The sequence below is a fragment of the Narcine bancroftii genome, chromosome 2 (genome assembly GCF_036971445.1).
Source record: "Narcine bancroftii isolate sNarBan1 chromosome 2, sNarBan1.hap1, whole genome shotgun sequence".
Taxonomy (NCBI): Eukaryota; Metazoa; Chordata; class Chondrichthyes; order Torpediniformes; family Narcinidae; genus Narcine; species Narcine bancroftii.
The window spans coordinates 226,782,352-226,801,984 of record NC_091470.1 but is presented as its reverse complement, the minus strand read 5'-3'; the positions used below and the strand labels follow the sequence as shown (position 1 = coordinate 226,801,984).

The 19,633-nt window shown below is 40.8% G+C and overlaps 1 protein-coding gene across 8 annotated transcripts in view; it reads left to right on the top strand.

Moving 5' to 3' along the window:
• The window catches only part of LOC138755103 (coiled-coil domain-containing protein 102A-like), a 656,806-nt gene that overhangs the window by 51,221 nt on the left and 585,952 nt on the right, over window positions 1-19,633 (top strand). For all 8 annotated transcript variants that reach the window (XR_011352030.1, XM_069920398.1, XM_069920404.1 and 5 more), the window contains exons 2-4: window positions 10,433-10,520; window positions 13,142-13,231; window positions 15,766-15,829. The gene's annotated coding sequence lies outside the window, so the exon portion shown is untranslated. The remainder of the gene's footprint in view (window positions 1-10,432; window positions 10,521-13,141; window positions 13,232-15,765; window positions 15,830-19,633) is intronic.

Sequence of the window (19,633 nt, the reverse complement as noted above, 5' to 3'; positions counted from 1 at the left end):
TTCCACTAACTGTAAATGAATATTTATGCATGTATATTTTACATTTATCATTTATTTCTATGCTGGAGTAATTTAATTTATACTACTTATAGTATGGAGAGTCATGTTGCCAACCTCCCCCCCCCCCCATGGGCAGTTAACTCATTAGAGGCTAGGGGTGGCATGTTTAGCATAGCGGTTAGTACAATGGTGTTACAGCGCCAGTAATTGAGGCTGGGGCTTGAATCCCATGCTCTCTGTAAGGAGTTTTTACATTCTCCCTGTTTTCATGGATTTTCACTGGAGGCTCCAATTTCCGGCTGCCCTTCAAAATGTACCGGGAGTTGTAAATCAATTCAGTGTAATTGGGTGGCATGGGCACGTGGGCATGCTGTATGTCTAAATTTAAATTTATGATGCCATATCTGTCAATCAAGGTCAAGACCACCCCCAACAAGAACACACCTTTCCATTGGCCTCCTTTGAAGGTATACTACCCCACTATTGGCTCCTTTAATTACCTTTGGGCACACAGTGCCCTCCATAATCTTTGGGACAAATATATTATTTCCCTTTATTTGGCCCTTTGCTCGTGGAGCATACAATTAGAGAACTATATCCATGGCCATTGTTCTCAACTTGCCACAATACAATTTACCTTGTAGAATATCTTGCATGTCAATATTCTTTTGATTAATATTAGTTGAGAATACCCACATAACTGTCTAAACTTATCCAATTATATTGCTGGAAGCTTTTAGTATTTGGATTGTTGGTCACTCCAGCTTCCCTTTGAAATGTGCAGTGTATGAAGTTCTTAAGATAGTTTCTTCTACTCTGCTGAGAATCTCTCAGACCCATTCTGGCTGCTATATGTCTCCAGGTGTCCTCTTGGCTCTTATCTCTGTTTCTGGTGCTCCCATACTATACTGTTTTCTGTCAATTTTATATGGCTAAACCTTTTATGTGGGTTAACACTCTAGTCTGAAGGGTCTATGTCAATGTTCTCAGGCATGCCAATGTCACCCTAACATTTGCATCTGATGTAGATTTTCACTAACGTCTGACTCAAGCATTCCACAATTTTAATTGGGGCTCCCAATGTGCCTCACTGTCAATCTGCCTCACTGTCGATGTGCCCTAACTGTTGATGTGCCCTAACTGTCGATGTGCCCTAACTGTCGATGTGCCTCACTGTCGATATGCCTCACTGTCGATGTGCCCTAACTGTCGATGTGCCCTAACTGTCGATGTGCCCTAACTGTCGATGTGCCTCACTGTCGATGTGACTCACTGTCGATCTGCCCTCACTGTCGATATGCCCTAACTGTCGATGTGCCCTAACTGTCGATGTGCCCTAACTGTCGATGTGCCTCACTGTCGATGTGACTCACTGTCGATCTGCCCTCACTGTCGATCTGCCCTCACTGTCGATGTGCCCTCACTGTCGATGTGCCTCATTGTCGATTTTATGCCCCATAAAGCACACTTTTGGGCTGAGAGGGACTTCTTGAGGAACATTTATTGGTCCTTTGGAAATAAAAACACCAGGAATGAAACCTAAATTCATGCCCACAAACAAAAGGATACTTTGCTGTATCGATTCTTTTTATCATCTTGGATGAGCCTTAATTATATTGGATTTAACAGTGTGATATTTGTAAATATATTTTATTTAATCTGTTATACTTTTGTGGCACATTTAAATGCAGAAAAAAAACTCAAGCTCTTTTTGTCATCTGATAAACTAATTATCAAGCAACTATCTTGTGGCAGTTTCAAACTGCCTTTCCAAGTCACATTGTTACTCTAGAAGGAAATTTAGTTTGGGCGAATATAAATCGCTTTCCCTGCTGTGTGACTCCTCCTTTCTCATTGTCCATTATTAAACATATCATGGCAATGTTTCTTCAGGAAAAATGATTTAACAGAGGGAAGTTATTTATTTGTTTATTTTAGCTTTCAGAAACAAAAAAACTCCTAAATTGTAATTGTTGGCATGAGGCTATTTTGAACATTGCAAGGTTCCATATGGCTGCTTGCCAAAGGCCGAAACACGAAAGCATCTGTTTCTAATCAACACTTCCTGGACCTGCAACATACTGACATTGAGGAATACAGTGAAAATTCTAACTGTCTTGCATTGCACAGTCAATGAGAGTAAAATATGACAAGAGTAGATGCAGTACAGGTGCTTTTATATCTACTGGCAACTATATACCACACCTGATATCCATTTCCAAGGGAATCCAGTAATGACATAATAAAGTTGACTCAGAGTCTATTTTAAATATTTAAAATTGTCGAAATGCAACTGCAATTTTATGCAGCATTTGCTTTTGATCTCTTGCATTTAGAGATAATGTTAGGATAATTTAAAAGTTTATTAGTATTTGTATCTCTTATTTAATTGTGAAACCTATAAATTACACTGGACAATGAAGATTTTGCTTCCTGAGCACTTTTGGGTGTATTTTATGGATTTTTGGCTGCTGATCACAAAAATCACCTTACCATTTTCCTATCATGTTTTGTTTTTTTTTAAATATAACCTATTTTTGTTGACTTTTGTGATTTCCTGTCATATTTTAAGTCTGCTTCAAGCCTACAAAGCCACGAAGTGCAATCTGTTTGAAAATTCATTTTGTGCATTTGCACTCGGACTTTTTTCCTGCTGATCTTGGTGCAGTCAGTGACGAACATGGTGAAAGATTTCACCAGGACATTGCGACAATAGAAAAGCGGTATCAGGGTAACTGGAATCTATCAATGCTGGCCGACTATTGTTGGACACTGACACAAGAGGTATCAGATGTTGAATAGAAATGAAAATCAGCAACAAAATATTTTTAGGCCAGTTGAACTAACGCAAATGTGTCAGTATCATTATGCGATTAAACATGCTAAATTCAATAAAAATTAATGTTTCTCCAAATTTCAACATGATGGAACAATTCTGAAATGATCTATGTGTTCGGCTTGAAGTTGTTTATTATAATCCCCAATTTTTTTTCAGGAAGCAAACCTTTGAAAAAAATTGTTGTCCAGTATGATTATGCCAAGGGATTTGCTTCTCATTGTTATGAGACAGTAAGCACTTCTTTCCGAATGTCCAGGCTTTATAACAAATAATTGGAGAAATTGGACAAGTATTATTTTTTTCCATGTAGAAGACAGTAAAAACAATGTGTGTCAAAAGATTAAAAGATAGAAATGCTAAAGAATGTTAAAACTTTAAAATGATTTTGCATTATACAGGTACTCCATTTTTTTTGGAGTAATTGATGTTGAGAAATTGATGCGTTACCAAGGATTTAACTTGCATTTTTTTAACATTACATTTGAATATTTCCTTCTGTGGCTGTAATCGTTATGATTGGCTGACAGTAGCAAATTGAAGCATAAAATTATATCCATACTTATTAGAGTAGCTGTAAGCAATCAATAATTAAGTGGGTGAATAGCATCTGTACAAAGTGGGAATTAGAATTTCACTAGGATCTGATGCGCTATCAAGAACTTAAAAGACTGGAGTTACAGAACAATAGGCTTTCATTTACAATAAACCTGAAAGTCATCCTGTGCAGTGACCCAGGTTTTCTGGGCAGGAGTTGTGTTGGAGCCTTTATACAGGGTCAAGAGGGAGGAGCCACGGATACAGTCACAGAGCGGGGCCGAGCCAGATAAATGAGTGTACAGCAGTTCACCACATTCACCCCTTGTTTTTTCCTTTATCTTGTTCAGCAGGGTGGTGTGGGGCACAAAGTCTTACAGGTTAAGTCTGTCCGGCTGCCTGGTCTTCAGCTGTGACCAGTAGAGAGTTGGCTGCTATGCTGTAGTTAGGGTGGCAGGTGAGTCCTGGACCTCCAGTGCTGTGTTGACTTGCTGGCGGGGTGTGGTGACTCAACTGGAATGACTGCGGTAGGGATGGAGTTAGTGTGTGTCCATGCTGTTTGGAGGGTATGCTCCTTGGGGTGTCCTCGCGAGATCCCGGATGGAGACATTTTCCTTGTGTCCAATCGAGTAGGCCACTTATGCATACTGGGGATTCACATGGAGGAGATGGACCATTTCGATCAATGGGTCAGTTTTATGGCCCCACATATGCTTCCTTAGCAGGTCTGGCCCTTGGGCCATCAATCAGAATGGCAGGGTGGTCCCCGACGTGGACCCCGGTGAAGGATAAAATTTGTTCATGAGGAGTGGCATTGATGGTAGTACATAGCAGAGACCTGATTGCGTGGAGCACTTTGGGAAGGACTCCTGCCAATGAGAGACTGACAGCCCCCTGGACTTGAGGGCAAGGAGTATGTTCTCCCTCTCCACCTAGCCATTCTCTGGGGGGGTTATAACTAGTGGTCCTGCAGCTCATCACTCATGAACGAGGACCACCCCAATTGATGTGGACATATGATGGGTACCCGAGCAGGATGTATAAGTTGCGCAGTTCCCTGATGACTGGTGGTGGTCATATCCGGACAGGAGATGGCAAAGGGGAAATGTGAATACTCATCAATGATCATGAGGAAATGGATGTTGCGGCTAAGTCTATACTCAGGCATTCAAAAGACCGTGCAACTTTTACCAGGTGCGCCCCATCTGATTGGTAGATGTATGGATTGCACTCTGCGCAGACCTAGTTATGTTTCTGACATCCTTGATGGAGTACGGGAGATTGCAAAATTTGATTAAGTGGAAAAATCTCGTGACACTGTGGTGGCAGAGGTCATTGTGGAGAGTTGTGAGGCGGTCTATCTGTGCATTGCCACATGTCTCTTGGGACAGGGCATCTGGGGGCTCGTTGAGCTTCCCCGGCCGATACAGGATATCATAGTTTGATCCTCCACCTCAAAATTTTTATCATTCTTTACCTCTTGAGGTGGCACTGAAAGTCCAACTCCAGCAGCATTGATGTTCAGAGTTGTGGCATGATGAAGAGTTTAATATCCCTTTAAGTCGTGCCCCATACAGTCAGCGCCATGATGGTGTAGCTGCAGATCTCGGCCAAGTGGGACTTTGAGGCCAGGGTGACTTTACAGTTACTGGCCTTGCTTTCAGGGAGTAACACTGCACCGTGTCAGGTGGATAAATCTCTCAGTGCTGCTGCTATCGAAAAGGCATCTCATCACCTGATCTTTGATCGAGATGTCCATCATAGACTGGTAGAGTTAATGTGGGCTGCTTTGATTCAGTACCACAGAGGCCAGTGTCAGTTCATGGTCTGACCCATGCTGGGAGCGAAATGGTGGCTCCCTACGGCAGCGTGGTTATCCCCAGAAGATGGCGGCCCCCATGTTGTAGCGTGGTCATCTCCGGAAGCTGACAGTGGTCAAAATGGCGGCTCCCATGCTGCGCACATGGCGGTACTAGGATCGGAAGGTGACTATGATTGACATACCTTTGCCTAGTGTCCTTTCTGAAGTTTGAGCACGTTACTTTTTTCGCCAGGCAGCATTTTCAGGGGTTGGCCACAAGAGTAGCACTTTGAGTGCTCCTGGGAGACTACGGCTGTGGTGGGCTCACTCCTCGTATGCAGAAGTGGACTGCTAGCCTGTAAACCCGTGTCCCAAGATGGTGACCCCGGTGTGGACCCTGTGCCATTCACCGAGTCAGCTTCCATGTTACGGAGGGCGATCTCGAACATTTTCACAAGCTTAATCGCTCCTTTTAAGTCCAACTTACTCTGCTCGAATAGCCACTAGTGGATGTAGTCTGACCTGACACCTGCGACATAGGCATCCTAGATCATGACCTCCGTGTTTTGGATGGCTGAAACCAACTGGAAGTTGCACGCTCGTGCAAATTCCCACAGCGCCCAGAGGAACTCGTTGCGCGATTCACCCGATCGCTGTCTGTGGGAAGCCAGCATGTGCCTAGCATATACTTTGTTGACTTTCTCCCTATACTGGTCCTTGAGTATGTCCATTGCCTCCCCATAATTGAGACATCCCTGATCATCGAAAACATTCAAAGACTGACCCGAGAGAAGAGCAGGTGCAGCTTGTTTGTGTGGCCGTGATTCCAAAGGTATTTTGCAGAATGACCTCAAAGCAGTGTAGCCAGAGTTCAAAGCAGTCTGAGGCTTCTGGCAATTGTGGGTTGATCTTCAGCTTGTATGGCTTCAAACATTGTTCCAGTATTAGAAAAAAATTATTGTAAATAAAATTGATGTGCTATTAAAACTCAAAAAACGGGAGTTACAGAATAATAGGCTTTTATTTACAATAAACTCGAAGGTCATCCTATGTTGAGACCTAGACTCTCTGGCAAGGGGGTAATAGTGTTGGAGCCTTTATACAGGGTCAAGAGGGAGGAGCTATGGGTACTGTTACAGAGTGGGGCAGAACCAGATCAATGAGTGTACAGCAGTTCACCACAGTATCATTGCACCTGAACTAGTTTGCAAGAATATTGGATGAGATACCGAGTCCGCTCTGAAAGCTGTCATTGGGTAGGTTTAAAGCAGAGGACGATATGTCCTTGATTAGAAAAGGTGTCAAAGGTTCTGCGAAGAAGGCAGGAGAATGATGTTGAGAGGAAAAATACATCAGCCCTGATTCAAAGACTCGATGGTCTGAATGGCCCAATTCTGCTCCTTCTTTTTGGGCCAAAGGGCCTGTTCTGTACTATATATATGTGTGTGTATATATATATATATATATATATATATAATTCTGTTCTATACAATATATACAAATATATTGACTGTGTGAATACTTTAAAATGCCTGGGTTCCATTATTATCTCAGAGGGAATATTAGTTGATGAAATAAAACATGGATTGGAATTAGAATTTCACCCATGACCAATTTGACAACAGTTGGCAAAGTAAGGACATGTGTTTTATTTCCAAATCAGATTTTACTGAAGTCTTGGTGTGTTTACTCTTGTATATGAATGTAAAACAGAAATGTTTGTAGCTGGGATTGAGAAACATTTAAAAAAAAAAGTTATAATAAAATTGTGAAGATTTAATTTTTGGAAAAAAAGATAAATGATTACATATTGCAAACAATTAACTCCATAACAGCTAACCAGCGGTTCTCAACCTTTTTCTTTCCACTCACATACCACTTTAAATATTCCCAATGCCATAGGTGCTCTATGATTAGTAAGGGTTTGCTTAAGGTGGTATGTGGGTGGAAAGAAAAAGTTCAAAAACCACTATTTTAATCTTATCTAATTGTCTCATTATGTACATGGCTTCAGGACTCCAAAGGAAATGGGCCAATGACAATTTTTTTCAAGCAAAATATTTCAGTAACATTTGGGTCTAAAGCAGTGATTCTCAACCTTCCCTCTCACATCCCACTTTAAGCAATCGCTTACTAATCACAGAGCACCGATGGCATAAGGATTACTTAAAGTGGTATGTTTGTAGAAAGAAAAAGGTTAAGAACCACTAGGCTAAACACACTTTTTGATGTAGTGAGATAAAGAGTTACGATGGTTCAACCATGTTACAACATGTATAGAATAATATATATGGAAGAAATTTAAAGACTGAGAATAGTAAAATTGGTGAATAATGAGTTGCCACACATTTAAGTTACAATAGATAAAGGTTTGATCAGTACAGTGACTGAAGGAGAAGAGAAATTCACAGGAACACTTGGAAGATGGTAAACCCAGAAATTTTAAAGGTGGTGCAGGAGTCCCGGTGGTCATTGCTCTCTCTAAGAAATATACCATGATGGATTTTGTCGGGAGAAATGATCTCCCAGGGGAGAAGGGCAGTGAAAGGCCAGTTTGTGGCACTGCAGGAGGTGTGGTGAAACAGAAGACTGGGAAAGCGATCGTGGTAGGTAATTCTATCATGATGGGAGGGTATACAGGTGTTCCCATTGCTGCACAAGAGTCGGTATGTTGCTTTCTGATGCTCGGGTCAAGGGCATCTTGAAGAGTTTGGAGAACATTTTGAAAGGGGAGAGTGAAGAGCCAGAGGTCAAGGTACCAATGACATGAGTAGAAAATGTGATTAGGTTCTGGAACATAAATTTTGGGAGCACGGTAACTAAAAGAGCAAGTCTTCAATGGTTGTCATCTCTGGATTGCTTCTGAAGCCACGAGCTAGTGAGTAAAAGAATAGAAATATGGCTAAGATGAGTGTGTGGGTGAAAGAGTGACGCAGGTTCCTGGATAATTTTTTGGGATGATGGGACCTGCACAAGCAAGTCAGAATGCACCTTAACCAGTGTAGGACCAACATCTTTGCCAGAATATCAGGGAAGTTTTAAACTGAGTTTGCAGGGAATGGGGTCAATCACAAAAACCATCTCGTTGACCCGCCACTCTAGGGGTTTTTATGCACAAAAACCGCATTATTGCTTGTTCAAGTTTTAAAAAAAAAGGCCAATTAACCTTTTATGCAGAGTACAGAAAAGGTGGATAGCACAGTTCTTTTATGTAGTCCAGAGCAACGCATTGCCTTCCCAGAGCAAAAGGGGGTGGGATGCATAGCACAGCAGTGGCTGCCCTGTGGCAATCCCACCAACCTGCTGCCTGACTGCCCCCTGTGCCCTGCGGCCTGATGGTTCCCCGCGCCCCGCTGCCTGACGGTCCCCCCGCCCCGCTGCCTGACAGCCCTGTCAGGAGCAGGTGGCGTGAGAGGGCAGGGGAGTGGCTTGAGGGAGTGGGACAGCATGAGGGAGAGGGTGGGGTAAGAGAGCAGGGTGGGGGAGTGGTATGAGAGAATAGGCCACATGAGAGAACGGGGCAGGGGAGCGGCATGAGGGAGCAGGCAGGGTGAGAGAGCAGGGCAGGGGAGCGGCATGAGGGAGCGGGCGGCATGAGAAAAAGGGATGGGGGAGCAGTGTAAGGGAGTGGGGTGAAGTGAGCAGGCCCTGCCTTACAGCTCCACCGGCCGCTCTGTGACAGTGCAGCAGGGCGACGGGGCAATCAGCGTGTCACCAATCATCTTACCTTCCTGTTTGGAGCTGCTTTCAATGGCAATACTTTTACGCAGGAGGTGGAGCAACTTCACTCCACCTCTGACTCTATCATTCTTGACGGAGGGAACCTGGATCATGCTGGACTTGCCAATCTACCTTTGGACCTTTTATGCAGGCAAGTAGAGCACTTTAAAGGCAGAGGAAACCTTTCTTTACAGATCACTAATTTTCACTATAAAAGGGCCTACTATTAGATCATCAAGAACACAGGAAAATCTCTGACCAGATGTTGTTTATTGACGACACCATCATACCAACAAAACTCATGACCAAGTTGAAGGTTCTGGGACTCTGTCCACCCCTCTGAAACTGGATCATCGACTTTCTCATCGGCAGACTCCAATCAGTGTGGATCAACAACATCACCTGACCATCAACACAGAGAAATCCCAAGGTTGGGTGCTTAGTCTCTTACTCAATTCCATGACTGTGTAGCCAAGTTCAACTCCAATTAAATCTACATATTTGCTGATGACACCACTCTTGGCCAAATAACTGGAAATAATGAGTCAGAAAAAAGAATGCAGATCAAGAATCTGGTTGGGAAGTGCCAGAACAACAATATTGGCCTCTGAAGGACACCTTTCAAGGAGCTGATTGTTAATCTTAGGAAGGAGAGGTGAAGGGACAACACCTCTGTCTGGATTGCTGGGTAGGAGGTGGAGAGAGTCCAAACCTGAGAGTCCACTTTCCAGAAGTCTTTCCTGAAGTCAGCACATTGAGGGAACTGTTAAGAAGGTGTACAAACGCCTATACTTTCAAAGGAGTTTGAGGAGATTTGGCATGTTGTCAGATACTCTATAAAACTTCTACAGGTGCATTGCAGTAAGTATACTAGCTGGTTGTATCACAGCCTAGTTTGGCAATTCAAGTGCTCAGGAACGCAAAAGACTGCAGAAGGTGGTAAACATAGCCAGGTCCATCACAGGCTATAACCTCCCATCCATTGCAGGCATCTATGTGAGGTGCTCTCTAAAGAAGGCAGCCAACATCATAAAGGGACCCCCTCCTCCCACCCCAATCAGCCTAGTCACAATGTCTTTTTATTCTGACTTCTGAATTATATCACATAATAAGTTTTATGCTAACTTTGGGGAGAAGGTTCAAAAACCTGAAGACCAGCATCTCTAGGTTCAAGAACAGATTCTTTCCAATAGCAATCACACGTTTGAACCTCCCATGGTACACGACCATTGCAAGTCACTTCTTTGCACTAGGATTACTATGAATAATTATAATTTATATTATATATTTATTTTCTCTTAATTAGTTTACGATGATAGTTTTTCTTGACAAGTGCCTGTTCAATTGCGGCAAGTAGGAATTTCATCATGGTAGTTGTTTAGAGGGAGACTTACACTCACATAGAGGAAAAATAGTAAGTCCAACAGGCAGAAGAGTGAGTAAGTGAACATCAAGAGAAGTCAAACCTAAATTGCATTTATTTTAGTGAAAGAGGTACAACTCATGAAAATAAATTAACTCAAATTTTTAATTAACAGGGATTCATGATATTGTTGCCATCATTGAGACATGCTTGAAGGATGGGCAGTACTGACAACCCAATATCCCAGGAAATAGACTTTTCAGGTGAGGCTTAGGATGGAGTATGATGGAAGGAGGCATTGGACTTTTAGTCAAAGGTTGGATTGCTTCATTATTGACAGTGGGTATCCTAGAAGGCTCCTCAAACAAGGCCAAATTCAAGTTCACCTGATTGTACAACTTGACAAAACCGTGTATCTCTAGCCAAAATACACACATACACAGACACACAGTATACCCTACAAACAAACAATAGATACACATTGATCCAAAATAATAATTTATGGGATTCCAGAATCAAAAAAGGGTGTTGTCACCTTGATGGGATATTTTACAGATATCCCAATGGTCAGCAGGAGATTGGGGAATAGATATGTAGGCAGATATCAGAGATATACAATAAAAATAACTTTTAAATTTCCCAAATATTAACTGGTATTGCCTGAGTACCAGCTTTAGTGCTGCAGAATTGCTCAGCAAAAGGAGGTGTAAGGTGCTCCTTCCCTCTGATACCCTACAGTTCACCCTTGGGAAAGGTGTAGAACTTGTTTAGCCTCCAAATCAGTGTTACATGAAGCCATGGATTGCAGATTGTGGATGGTTTTTACAAGCAGATTCTACAAATTGGAATTTATGGTTGTAAAACTAAAAACGCTGGGCAGATGAATTTGCTGATCAATGGCCAGGGTTATCTGTACAGTATGGGCACTGCAACTGAAGAAGGCAACAGGAAACCACTTTAGAATTATTCCCTTGAATAATTATGAACTCAACATTGACTACAGTTTCAGCTCAAAGACAGAGCCTTCACAAAAGAAGAACTGGGAAGGCAACAACTACAATTTGGAGGGTCATAGGTCATGATAGATGGAGAGACATGATCGTCCTCGCCAAGCAGCAGGGCACCTGAATAAATTGCCTGAGTGTTGAAGGCTTAGAGGGGTCACAATGTTTGAATATTCTATAAGAGAGTGTTTTAATGCAGTATATTGTTAGATCCATGAATGTCAACATGAGCATTTGAATTGCTGAGGCTCAGAAGTCTATGGACCAAATGTTGGGAAATGGGATTAATATGGAAGAGTGCCCAGTGGCTGGTGTGAATGAGTTAGGCTTACTGGCCTGTTCCAGTGGATGTGGTGAACTTGGACTTCCAGAAAGCCTTTGATAAGGTCCCACACAGGAGGCTAGTTCGCAAAATCAAGGAGCATGGTATAGGGGGTAGGGTGCTGTCATGGATAGATAGTTGATTGAGAAATAAGAAACAGGGTTGGGATAACAGGTTATTTTCTGGATGGCAGAATATGATGAGTGAAGTCCCGCAGGAATTTGTGTTGGGTCCTCAGTTGTTTACCATTTATGTAAATGATTTGGCTGAGGGGATTAATAACTACATATGAAAATTCGCCGATGACACTAAACTGGGTGGTAGTGTGAAGTGCGAGGAAGATGTCAGGAAATTGCAGGGGGACTTGGATAGTTTAGGGGAGTGGGCGGAAAGATGGCAGATGAAGTTTAATGTGAGTAAATGTGAGGTTGTCCAATTTGGAGGCAGAAACAAGAGAGCAGAATATTATTTAAATGGAGTTAAGCTAGGGAGTAGGGTAATGCAAAGGGATCTGGGCGTACTTGTTCACCAGTCATTGAAAACTAGCATGCAGGTTCAGCAAGCGGTGAAGAAGGTGAACGGTGTGTTGGCTTTCATAAAGAGGGGATTGGAGTATAGGAGTAGAGAAGCCCTCTTGCAGTTGCACAGGGACCTGGTGAGACCTCACCTGGAGTATTGCGTTCAGTTCTGGTCCCCATATTTAAGAAAGGACGTACTTGCTGTAGAGGTTACAAGGTTAGTTCCCGGGATGGCAGGATTGTCTTATGCAGATAGGTTAGAAAGACTTGGATTATATGCGATGGAGTTTCGAAGGATGAGGGGAAACATGATTGAGGTATTTAGGATTATCAAAGGGCTTGACAGGGTGAAATCAGAGTACATGTTTCCAATGATGGGAGAGACTAGGACTAGAAGGCATTGTTTAAGAATACAGGGAAGGCCATTTAAGATAGAAATGAGAAATTTTTTTACCCAGAGAGTTGTGGATCTGTGGAATGCATTGCCACAGAGGGTAGAGGGGGAGAATTAGCTGGAGAGATTTAAGAGAGAGTTGGATAAGGCTCTTGTGGGCAGGGGAGTTGAGGGCTATGGGGATAAGACTGGGATTGGTTATTGAAAGAGAAAGATCAGCCATGATCCGATAAATGGCAGTGCTCGCTCGACGGGCCAATTGGCCTACTCCAGCACCTATTGTCTATTGTACTATTCTGTGACTCTTTCGTTCTTAGTTGATGAGATGGAGCCACATTGCGTATAGGGAGAGACTAAAATGCAATGTAATAAAATGGAGCACAAGCTCACTTTAGTGGCTCAGGTTGCTGATGGTTTGTACTGAACTGGAGTCTTGTGCAGCTGCAGAGGCCATGGGAGCACTGGAGGTGAATTCATAGAAACTCGGTGATTCTGAGGGGGCTCTCTTTTGTTTCTCTTTATCTGATCACTGGGCAATGCTAATGATGAATCTTTGCCTTATGGCAGACTAGACAATTTCGTGTAAGATTGCATTTCTGTTTCATTACATGACAATAAATAGTATCTGATATCTGATCTGATTTAGCAGGCAGATGGTGGAAAGTATTCTCAATCAACATGCAGGAAGGCAAAGTGTCTCCATCCATGGGCCAAAGTTTTAAATCAAATCTTCATGGTGAGTATAATCAATCACTCACAATGTGATTGTGATGGGATGAGCCTTATTTATGTGTGAACAAAGATTTTGAAGAGGTTTTTGGTGATTGCTCATTTTTGAATGCACCAAGAGGAAATCGGTGAATAGAGGTGCTAGGATGGGAAAATGACAGGCATACTCAATCCCAAATCACATTACTGTGTGCTTCAATAAACGAGAGAGTGGTTGAATTGCTGGTCATAGTAAGTAGCATTGGGAACTTCTGTGGGCCCCTTGGAAAATTCTAAGAAACTAAACTTGGCAGCATTTCACTGGGTAGGGAGAGGTGTTTAGAGCAAGAGTGGAAAAACACATTTGTGGCAGAGAGGCCAGAACAGAATTAGCAATTTCTGTAAGATATTGAGTTCTGGGGAATGAATGAACAGCTAGATGTTTGAATAGCTGAAATTTAAAAAAAACATAAATCCAACAATCCATTTTTAAAGAAATAACAAGTTTCTTGCAAATGGTAATGAAAACTTAATAATGAATCAGTATAAAAAATGTTTTTCCATCCTGAATTCTGAATTATATCACACAGTTAGTTACCTGCTTCGAAAAGATTCTGATATTGTGATCACCTGTGAAAGAAAAGGTTCACACATTTGTTTGATCCCTTCAGAACTTCTAATGACTGATTGGATTATTTTAAAGAATCACAAAATTGAGGAGAATTGAGTTGAATGACAGGATAAATTAATGTATAGCAGTTAGCAGTTTCGACCCACCTGTTGTTCTGGAAAACTGAACGAACTAAAAAAAAATGGATGAACTGAGAAATATGCTTTGTGTCTCAAAGAATAGAGCTAAAATTGAACAAACAATATTCTCCAAATTCCTTTTATTCTCATGGGTGACCAGTAATCTGCAATGAACACATTTAAACTTGAGTGTCAGAACTAATTATTTACCAGTGAACACCATTTCAGAATTTCAGCCACAAGGCCAAGGCATGAGAGGCAAAGGTTATCTACGGAAAACTCACACTGTTCTCATTGCCACTGCTGTCAGTTTTTGAAAGCAGAGTTGGAGATATGGTCAAATTCATTTTTGTCCTTGGCGTCTTTCACTTTATTAGGAAATGAGATCATCAAGTCAATCTAGAGATCATTATCAAATGCTTCTGGGATTCAGGATTCCCAGTTAAGGGGAAGCTACTAGCACCAAGATGCTGTCTGAATTGTAGAATTGCTATTTGTTTCTAGTCTGCACAAACTGTGCCATAAGTTCTGAATTGCCAAGAGCGTTTTTGATGGACTAAATACAATGAAATGTTGATAACTGTAAAGAATAATTTCATTAATTTCACTGGCAAACAAAATTAATTACTATCTGCTTGTAGTCAAGACTGCAATGCAGATTATGGTGGTTATTTTTCACGAAAACCCTTTTGCCATGTAATGAAAGTAAACATTCTTCAATATCCTTATGTAGTATCACGAACTAATGAAGTTGTCACAACAATCAATGCCTGATTTTGGGCAAGCTTTTGATGCTTTACTAGCTGTGTGAATTCGAACCACACGAGGTGGTTCAGGAATTAAATTGGGTTACAAACTTCTGGGCTTCATTTAAATCCTGCCAGTATAGTTTTCATCCATCGTCGGAAATCATTGAGGAATGACCAAAATCAAACAGATCGGACACAGTTCAATGGCATCAGCAGAGGGGCTTTATCAGATCCCAGTGCCATCCTAAGAGGACCCTGTAACTGGGAGAGGACATAAGGAAGATTTGCTATGGTTCCAGCTTGGCATTCTTTTCTATTTGATGAACAATTTAAAAAAAAAATATCTGATGAACAAAGTGAAAAATATATTGCCGGGAAGCTAACTAGTGGTTTGCTTCTTGCAGTGTAGCCTCTGTATTTCTGTTCATTTAAGTCTTCTGCAGACAGTAAGTCATTGACACATCCACAACTGCCTCGTGAAGAATGTTTCTGATTTGGTGGATGGGTGTTTGGGGATCTTTATTCATATTTATGATGAAGGTTCTTCTGTCATCAGCAGTGGAAGTTTTCCTCGGCCTACCTGTCCCTTTGTGATTACTGAGCTCACCAGTACGCTCTTTCTTCTTAATGATGTTCCAAGCTGTTGATTTTGGTCATCCTAAGGTCTGTGTGATCTCTCTTGTTGTTTTATTCTGGGATTTCGACCTCATGATGGCTTCTTTGATTTTCATGGCACAACTCTGGTCCTCATGTTGAAAGATGGCAACTGCAGACTCCAAAGGTGATCAAAGTTTAGAAGCAATATTATACCTACACCATTAAAGCAATTAAACATACCTGAATAATCACAAACACCTGTCCCAAACATCATGTTGCTTCTGAAATGGGGGATCTATATATAAAAAGTGCTTTAATTTCTACATGGTCAAACCAAAATGTACACAAGTAATCTTGAATAAAGTCTGGAATGTGCATTTTAATCATGTGAATTGTTTGATTACAAATTTAAAACTGTGGAGCACAGGGGCAAATAAAGGAAAAAAAAATTGTCTTTGTTCCAAAGGTTATGGAGTGCATTATATTCTCTTAAGAGGCCAAATTGTTTGTTCAACAGGAGCAATAGAATGGTAAGCTATTTAACATTCTCTCTTTGACTACTTGTAAGAAAATATAAGATTTTCTCTATATTTTATGGTGGGATTTATTTGCAAAAACCCTGAAAGTTCAATTGATTTGGGCTTGATTGTAGGGAAGGCTAGCAAAAGTGAGACCAATTTAGGGATGTCTGGCTTTAGCTATACTTTGGCAAAAACCCAGTCTATCGACAGAAAACTTCACAACTTTTACCTTCATTAAGACCGCAGAATATTTTCCATTATGTCATTTGTTCTGCAGTGCCATTGATTGACAGACTTTTGAATAGGAACAGATTGTTTCCTAAATTCTAACTGGTTTTGACTTCTGTTGTTGGCTTGTTCTTTTTAAAATCTTTCTTAAAACCAGATCAGTTTTTCAAAGAAGATTTTTTGCTGTGATTAAATCTGAAACTTTAAAAAGTGTTAACAGCCAGATATTTCTGTCATTGGTAAGATTAAAATAAATTAGCTACCAATATTTTTTTGAAGGCCCTATTATTATTTTCAAAAATTCCTTGTTCAAATTTTAGTATATACTTTATCTTACTTTATTGTATGTGTTCATTTGGAATAAATTTTATTAAAGTCTCTTCCATGTTAAAAGTACTATTTAAATAACAACAAATTAATGATATAGTTTGGCACTTTGTTAGTAACCAAATAACTGGAGAAACACTTTTTAAGAATTTGTTTAAAAATCTATCATTTGGTAGTAACCAACTTTAATATTGATATGGCATCCAGATCAGAAGTACAAGGTTGCTCTGCAATAGTTAATGAAATAAATGTCGGGGATTGGGGGGGGGTGTGGGGCTGGGGGTGGTGGAGGGGTGTTAGCTGGATGTTTCAGCTTCAAATGTTTGGTCAAACATGATTTGTCTGTTTTTTTAATGAGAAATCCCAGCAGAACCAATTAATGTATGTTGTACGTTTGGCCTATTTGAAGCAATGAAATTGTAGCTCTAATCAATATTTCTGTCTAGTGCTGAAGATGTATATAATTTGAAGTTAATAATGCAATTTTCAGTCAGAAACTCTTGTGTGTCTGCCAATTAAGTGGAGCTTTTAAGTTTTGTTTCGTTAACTGAAAGTTAAAGATGTGAAATAAATCTATTGGTTTCTTGTGTATCAAAAGTCTTAGTGTAGTAACAATAAGAATAATGACGAGCATAGAAAGATGTACAGGAACCTGGGAATAAGAGTTGACCAATCCCTCAAGCTTACTGTGTTGATCAGCTGGATCTTGGCTGATTGTATCTGCTCAGTACCGCCTTCAAAATTGCTTCCCTCTTTTGATATGATCTTTAGAATCCTAAGCTAAGATAAAGTTCTGTCACTTTTCTTTCAAACAGAAAACCTTAGAATCAGCAGTATGTAATTTATAATAACACAAAATTTAAGCTAAAAGAAAGAATATAATAATTCTATTTTAATTTAAAATTCGTTTGCAATATTAATGTTGATAATGTTACATGCGTGAAATGATATAGTCAGTGTTCACTTAACAAACCATGTGTGATTAAACAGAATGGTTTCACTGAACCACTTTGAAGATTGAAGTGTTTTATGTACCACATAGCACCTTGAGCATTAATACAAATTTTATGGGTCTGTATGAGCATAATGTTTTGGCCTCCATTGCAACAGTGAGGATGGAGCTGAATGCAAGCCTTCCTTTTCAGAGGAGACCAAAAGAGGAAAGAAAGAAGATATTGGGGCAGAACATATCCCAAGGGTCTTCTAAGTGTACTGCTGTAATATGCATCCATTTGTTCAGGAAGCAATAAACTAGAGCAGTGGTTCTCAACCTTTTTCTTTCCACTCACAAACCACTTTGTATTCCCTATGCCATAGGTGCTCTGTGATTAGTAAGGGATCGCTTAAGGTGATATGTGGGTGGAAAGAAAAAGTTTGAAGACCACTGTTTTAATCATCCCTCATTGACTCATTATATAGACAGTTTCATAACTCGAAATGAAATGCGCCAACGGCAGTTTTTCTCAAGCAAAATATTTCAGTAACAATTGGGTCTGGAGCAGTGATTCTCAACCTTCCCTTTTCATTCACATACCACCTTAAGCAATCCCTTACTAATCACAGAGCACTTAATGGTACAGAGATTACATAAAGTGGTGTGTGAGTGGAAAGAAAAGGTTGAGAACCACTGAGCTAGAGGCTTGAATTTTCAAATGCACTGATGACAGTGAATTACTACCTCCAGGAGGCAGAGTTCCAGCAGAGCATCCAAGGTAGGATCGCTCTGCGTGTGGAGATTAAGGCCAATGTTGTCTGAAATTCTTGGTCTTTGGATTATGCCAGCTTGTGAGAAATATGCCACATGTTGCAGTTTGCAGCAGACTTGCATTTGCAGTATCGTTAAGTGCAGTTGGAAAGTCATCATCTTCTTGAGTTGAGAGCTCTAGGCAGCAAAATGATTGAGAATTTGGATCTCAATCCAAGGCTCCTGCAATATATAAGATTCTATTGTACTCTGTGGCTTTCACGTGCATACAACCAATTAAAAAAAAAATTTAGACATACAGCACAGTCACAGGCCATTGCGAGCCTATAATGCCCGATTACACCCGATTGACTTACACCCCCATACATTTTTGAATGATGGGAGAAAACTGCAGCTCCTGGGAAAAACCCATGCAGACACGGAAGAACATACAAATTCTTTACAGATGCCAAAGGATTCGAATCCAGGTCCTGATTGCTGATGCTGTAAGGGTGTTGTACTAACTGCTGCGTCAACCATTCCACCCTTGGCACACAGGGATGATAATAATTATTGTTCAATGAAGATTTTGTGCATCTATGCCTGTCAGATTGGCCCATGTATGTAAATAAAACAACTCACACTAAAACAAATGCAGGAAATTTGATCTGATCAATAGGATGAAAGCTTCTCAAAAGGTTAGGAAATGCTGGACTACAAATAATTAAAATTATAACTAAAATATAAATAGTTAAAATAATAGCTAAAATTTCTGAACATTAACCCCCAAGAGTTCTTTACCAGCAGTAAATGCTTATATTCCTTTAATATGGCAGTGTGTAACAATACATCCTAGACCAATATTTGCTTGGGTGACCCCTTTTTAGGAAGTGTGAAGCACCCCCTATCTTATCACCTGCTGAGCCAGATAGATGGACAGCTTCTAGAGGACAAAATGTCGTCACTTTCACCAAAGGTTTCTCAGTTTGCTCATTGAGTAGAAATGCATCCAGAACCATGAGGCTAAAAGGGTCACTGTGGAGCATGTCACCAGGGTCAAAAAGATGTTTCTTTTCACTTGCCTTATTATTGAGGGTAACAGTATGCCTACATATGTCATGCTTGAATTGCTGGAAGCCCATGTGAGGTGTGTTGTAATGCTAGTTGGGTCTGTATGTTAAGTAGGACTGTTAAAAGCTAGAATTGTTAGGCTGCCCTGAACGTGTCAGTGAGGTCAATGAAACATTTTCATGGACTGGGACCAGGTCTTGGAGATATTAGTCCTTGAGATTACTTTCTCCAACTGCTGCTTTACTTCAGATTTTGTGATCCTTTTGTTTCCAAGCATATTCTTCCACCTATGTTACCTCTCCATGACTTTGTGGGCTGCTCACTTCCATGCCTGTTGTGCCCTTCATCTATTTGCATTCCAGGTTACACAACAACTTGCAATGGTGACATCGGTAATTATTTTTCCTCAAGGGTTTCAGGCATGTTTTCAATTAGCACAGGTTAGCTTCAGCAGAGGAAACAGGAATTGCAGATGCTGGAATTTTGAGCAAATCTTCAAAAGC